Raw genomic sequence first — 6,517 nt, 5'->3', positions numbered from 1 at the left:
CACACCAATCCCTAATTAAGAAACTGACCTACAGGCTTGCCTATAGCCCAAGCTTATGGAGATATTTTCTCAACTGAGGTTTCCTCCTGTCTGATAACGACAGCTTATGCCAAGTTGACATAAAACTAGCCAGCACAAGTGGGTAGTGAGGCATGATTTTTCTCAGAGAATGCCATATAAACAGAAGCACCCAAGTTTAAAAACACAGGCTACCAAAGGGACAATCGGGAGGAAGACCATTCCAAACCAAGAGACCTCTGTATCGAAAACCCAGAAATCGAGTGGATGTTTGGTAGAAGGAAAAGTTAGTCGAGAACAGTGCAAATGCAGAGTGGAGTGGACCACTGTTTATTGTTTTCTCTCGTGCAGGAAGAAATGAAAAACCAAGTTTTTCTTTGTAGCATCTGTGATATGAAAATAGCCCAAAGTGAATGTGTGTGGAATTCTGGATATTTTCCAACTGCGCCTCAGTTCATCTCAGTTACTTAATGGTTTCTCTGACATTTTGACACAAAAGGAAGATTATTTTATGAGCTCTTTGGGTATTCAAAAGAGCCACCGAAATGTGTGAAATTTGGGGAAGTAAACCCAACGTTCTTAAAAAATTCTAATGTTTCCATTTATTTTAAAAAAAGTTTGTGCATCTTGAGTACAAAATAATATGTGAGTATTTAAGTAAAACAATAGACATGTATAAGGAGAAAATAAACTGGCTTCTTAAGGTCGGTGGGTTCATTTTATTTTGTTGTATTTATTTAATTTCATGTGATTCAAAACATGCCCAGGAGTATATCAAGGACACCTTCAAGGGCTGGAAAGATGTCTCAGGAGTTAGGACTCATGGATTCCATGTGCTCATGTCCGACAGCTTAAAACAACCTGTAACTGCAGTTCCAGGGGAGTCAGATGCCCCGTTCCAAGGACCCTGCAAATAAATACATGTGTACACACACACACACACACACACACGTACACACATGCACACACATGCACACACATGCACACACATGCATTCAGACATGGGAACAAAAATCAACTTTATCTTTTAATTTTTTATTAAAAAGGAAACACTTTCGGTGGTCACTCAGGTCATGGCAGAGCATTGTCAACATTGTGAAATTGTTCTTACGCCCACTTCTAGTGCGCCCACCCTTCCTAGCACAAATATTCGGTTTTTATCTTGATATTTGCTGTGCCGTGCGGTTCATCGTGCTTTTACTATGTTGATAATAATTTATAGATGCGTTTTCCATATATTTAACTTTATGTGCTTTCGGACTGTGTTGCTACCTATAAACTTTCACTTCCAACATAGAAGCAGGGTTGAGGAAAAATAACTTAAAAATTGGGAAAGGAAAATTACTAATAAGCTTTTTTAATCTTTACTTTTATAACCACCCCCAAACTGTAAACACTAAAGCAATTCTCTATTGAATAGATAAGTCAGTGATACCTACATTCAATGGAACGTAATTTAGTAAGAAAAGAAATCAGTGAGCCACAGTAGAACGTGAATGAATCTTTAATGCATTTTGTAAAGTTAAAGAAGGCAGTACGGAAGTACGTGGTTTCCTTTTAATAGTTTTTTTAGATGTACAAGGCTGGGAAACAGATAAGCAGTTAGTGATGTTAAGAGATGAGGGCAGGGGGTGACTACACGGGGACAGATAGGGAATTTGAAGGCTAACAGAATGAACATATGGTAGAATATGCACAAGTCTATGAACTTGGCAAAATGCACGGAAATCTGCATCACTAAAAAATAAAATAAATCAGGACTGGGGTGTAGAAGGCAGACTCTGCATTTTGCACATAAATACCTTCCCTGTCCTGGCTTAAACATGAAGTGTATCTCCACACACAGGCTCATGGGTCTCAGCACCAGGTCCCTGGCTGGTGATGCTGGTCACAAGTGTTTGGAAACTCTGAGATGCAGCACCCACTACAAGCATGAGACCCTGGAGGTGGGCCTTGAAGATGCTATATCCACATCTAATTCTGGCCAAGCTCTGTGTCCTGATCTGTCAGGATGCCGAGCTTCTTACCTCACATGCCTTCCTGTCCAGTCCCACCTGGCCATTTAAGGGATGGAATGGCATGGTTTCTGCCCCTGTAACAGAGCCAACAGGGTGTGGGGCTGGATGATTGTGGACAGTTGCTGTGGATGTAAGGCTTGTTTGTATATTAATGTGCATATTTTTATGTTCCTCCTTCAAGGAATGTCCTCTCTGCCAAGGTTAATGACTCCACGATAATCAGAGACTGCAAGAGTCCAGGAGGTGAGCGTGTGTGGAGTGTTTCAGCAAAACAGTAAAAATGCTGCAACCTTCAGGACAGCCCTTAAGGCTGTGGGAATGAACTCTGAAAACATGAGACAATAAAACCTAAACTATCATGGAGCCAAGTATATTAGAGATACCAGAAATATGGGATATTTGCCAAGAAACGCTGCAGTCACTGAATGGACCTGGGCCAAGAGATAGAGCCAGGGCTACCCAGGCCTGTTGGATATAGTGCACCATGAGCCCCAGATGACAGAAATGGAGATGTGTGGTTTAATGTTTGGACCCTATTGGGTTTAATGTTACATTGATCTGATCTTTTCTGCCGATGGCCCCATTCCTCCCTTTGTAATGAGATTGCTTATCCTGTGCCATTGTACACTGGAAATATAAACCTGTTTTCCAATTTCATAGAGTTATGAGTGTCTTGAGCCTCTGAAGAGACTTCTGCCATTAGGCTTTTGAGTAATGTTTAGATCATTAAACTGTGAGCTATTGAGTTGACAGAGGGTGAGTTCGTGGTGGCTGATCTCTATCCTCAACTTGCCTGGGTTTAGAATCACCTAGGAGACACACCCCTAGGTTTATCTGTTAAGAGTATTTCCAAAGAGGTTCAACTGAGGAAAGAGGTTGACATTATCCCATGAACTGGGATCTGAAAGAGTAAGAAATTTTAAAAGGAGAATATGAGCTGAGCACCAGCATTCATCTCTCTCTACATCCTGACAACGGAGACAATGCAGATCAGCCTACTGCCTACGCCAAAGTCAGAGTGACTCTGGTTGTGGCAGACTGTGTCTCTTCAAACTGTGAGACGAAAGAAACACTTTCTTCAATTGCCATTGTCAGGCTTTTGCAACAGCAGCAAGGAAAAGAGATTGGCAGGAAACATCTGATAGCTTCAGAAGGCTATTCAAAGCTGATTTAAAAAAAAAACAAAAACCTGTTCTCTTTGACCCCACAAAAGCTCAACAAGGGTTGGCAGTGAAGTTTTGTTCCAAAGTGTCTGCTTGGCATGCAGGGACCTCTAAGTTCATTATCTTACCTGCACCAACAACAAAAGAAAAAGGTATCTGTGTGTTTAATGTACCATCTCATGCTTTGGCCTTTTAGTCGTAACTTGTTTCTTTTCATAATGCTTATTCTTAACAAATTATTGAAGATACATTATATTTATTTTTGCCTTTTAATCTCTGTATAGTTACTTGTAGGTCTGACATCATTCCAATTTTACTGTATTCTGAATTTGAAAGTGTGTCATTTTTATGAATAATTCCATGTCACCAATTGACCTTCTTTTCTTTCTGTTCATTGACTTGCTTTAGCATGAAAAACATATTTCCTCTTTGGCCTTTTTATTTCCTTCAGGGCTTTGAATATATCATCTCTTATTGTCTTTAGGGCCTATAAGACTTATTTCTAAGAAATCCACTACCTGTTCTATTGAACACCCAATATGTGTTGTTGTCAACTGACAATCTACTTAATATGTAAAAATATACTCATAAGACCAAAATAGCTTAAGTGGAATAAAACAAATGAATTTCACACAAGAAATACCACATAAAAATATTACCTACAGAATCGTGATGGCATACGTTTCTCTCAACCTACTTTAATAAGGGTTTGACTTCTCCTCTAGCCCACCACCCACCAGAGGTAGTAGAAGAGAAAAGTTATTCAGACATGGGGGAAGAAGACCTGTTTAGAAGTAGTTCTTTGGTGGTGAGTCCAATCTTCATTGTCGGGATACCAGCAGTTCAGTCCAGTAGCAAACACCAAACACAAACCAGAAGCTGCAGACTATGTCCACTCGGCAGTCACCACACATGAACCAGCAAGGACAGAAATCACAAGGATTGCCAACTGGCTGGAAGCCACTGAAGTGACAAGAAGTCACAGAAACTCCCAAGCAGTTTTTTGGTGACTTTCTCTCTATGGCATCACCACAAGTAAAGCTTAGCAATTCAGTGTAAGGCAAACCATACATGTGTGTTGTTAGCAAGGAATAGAGAGACAGAGCAAACAAACCAATGCTCCAGCTCCCACTGTCTGTAGGGGTATATATTATATATTCCTTCATCATGAGTCTTTTCATGCGTCTGCTATAGCAAAACATTCTTCACATGTCTGCTTTAGCAAGATATCCTGTCATCTGTGTGACCCAGCAAAACCTCATTTGACATAACTAACTTTCCAAAGAAACCAGAAGTTTCCACTTCAGTGTTGTCTTTGCAGAGACTGACTAGCTCATCCCTGACACTCTATAAGCATTGAATAACCCCACACACCCTGAAGTTTCCCCCTTAGAACTTGGTTATTTCAAAATCAAGTCTTCTGTGCTTCAAGACTATTCTTTGAAAGCATCAACAGTCTTAGGGTAAGTTCTGCATCCAATCTGTTTCCTTGTGTAATATTAGTTCATCATCTACCTTCCAACTGGTAAGGAGAAGCAAGAAAATACACTCAGCTCCAGCCTTTTAGACACAGAAGGACAGGCCTAAATAAACCATCGTACAAATAGAAAGAAGAGCTGAGTTCCAGGACAGGTAGAAGTTGAAGAAAGGAGATCCAACAAAATTAGTTAACTAATTTTTACATAAAATTTAATAATAAAATTAATCGATTAGTTAATTTTTAAAGGCAGTGGAATAGAATATAGGATTGGTACTTTGAAATTTTAACTTAGTCTCTCTTTTCCTTCTAGCTTTGACTTTCCTCTGTGGCCAGACCTGTGAGCTGAGCTCTCACCATAGCCATCTCTTCTCTTGGGAACTGCACATTTCTCTGTTGCAGAGTGACTTTCAGTACAACTGACCAAGGACTTCCTCTCCTCACTTCAGAAGCTGCAGGAACACACAGTAACCATGGGCAATAGGAGGATAGAAGGCGACCCTGACAGAAACATGCTCTTCCATGACTAAAAGGAGCTGAAAGGAGGAATGGAGGGGTGTGTGCAAGTTGCAGCCCAGCCCTTGCCCCTGTCTCTGCACATCAGCTCTGCTATATCCCCTGACAATAAAAAAGACTTATTTCTTTTTTAAATTTGTTTTAAAAGTTGTTTTCATACAATGTACTTTGGTCATATTTTCCCTTCCCCAACTCCTTCCAGATCTTCTCCAGCTCCCTACCCATTCAACTTTCTCTCTCCCTCTCCCTCTCTCAAAAAGAGAAAGAAACAAAACCAAAAATGAGAAACAAATCAAGAAACAGAAAAACCTCATAAAAACAAATAGGCAAAAAACCAATAAGGGGAAAAAAGATCAAAGACTACAAAACAAAACAGCAAGTACACAAAAATACCAACGAGTTCATTCATGTTGGCAAACTACTCCTGGGCAGAGGACTCACCCTGGGATGTGGTTGATCTAAGCTCTGCCCCACCCTCATCCCAAGCTCCCCCCACCCAACCCACATCCCACCCTGTGATACTCCTTTGAAGAAAACTAATTTTTCCCTTTGCCAGTATGCACCAATTGCAGATAGCTCTTTGGTTGTCTGAGACCCTTCCCGTTCTCCTTTCCGAGCTGGGATTCCATTTGACTTGCACCCATCCAGGTCTCCTGTATGCTGCCCCAGTCTCTGTGAGTTCTTGAGTGTCTCACTCCTGTTGTTTCTGCAAGACACTGTTTCGTTGAGGTCATCCATCACCACAGACTCTTCCGATCTTTCTGCCCCCTCTTCTGTATAGATCTCTGGGCCTTAAGAGAAGATCTATACAGTCCCATTTAGGACTGAGTGCTCCAACATCTGTCACTCTCTGTAAATTGTCCAGTTGTGGGTTGGTTGCTGTGTTAACTCCCTTCACTGCAAGGAGGAACTTCTCTGATGAGGGTTGAGCACGTCCAATGGTGCTACACAAAACTCAATGCCAAATGGATGAAGGACTTCCACCTACTTCCTGATGTTCTGAATGAAATACAAGAGAAGGTGGAAGGTAGCCTTGAATTTACCACACAGGAAAGGACTCTGTGATCAGGCATTGGTAGCACAGGCACTAAGAACAACAATTAATAACTGGGACCTCATGACGTTAAAAGGTTTCTGTACAGCAAGGACACTGTCACAAGCAAAGTGGCATTCTGCAGAGTGGGGGAAAGTCTATCAATCAGACATCTGGTAGAGGGTTAGTATCTGAAATATATATAGAACTAAAAGCAGACGACAGAGAACAAATAAGCTAAGGGAAAATGGGAAACGGGACTAAGCAGAGAGTTCTCTAAAGGTGAGACTCA

General features: G+C 41.0%; 1 long non-coding RNA gene across 1 annotated transcript; it reads left to right on the top strand.

The window, feature by feature from the left end:
• The first annotated feature begins 2,212 nt into the window (after positions 1–2,212).
• LOC134479596 (uncharacterized) lies at positions 2,213–5,327 on the top strand. Its single transcript, XR_010053136.1, has 2 exons — positions 2,213–2,279; positions 4,990–5,327. It is a non-coding gene; the product is annotated as an uncharacterized LOC134479596 (long non-coding RNA).
• The last annotated feature ends 1,190 nt before the right edge of the window (positions 5,328–6,517 follow it).

This window comes from Rattus norvegicus, chromosome 7 (genome assembly GCF_036323735.1).
Source record: "Rattus norvegicus strain BN/NHsdMcwi chromosome 7, GRCr8, whole genome shotgun sequence".
Classification (NCBI taxonomy): Eukaryota; Metazoa; Chordata; class Mammalia; order Rodentia; family Muridae; genus Rattus; species Rattus norvegicus.
The sequence above is the reverse complement of the archived record's forward strand: the minus strand, read 5'-3'. Positions and strand labels throughout refer to the sequence as shown.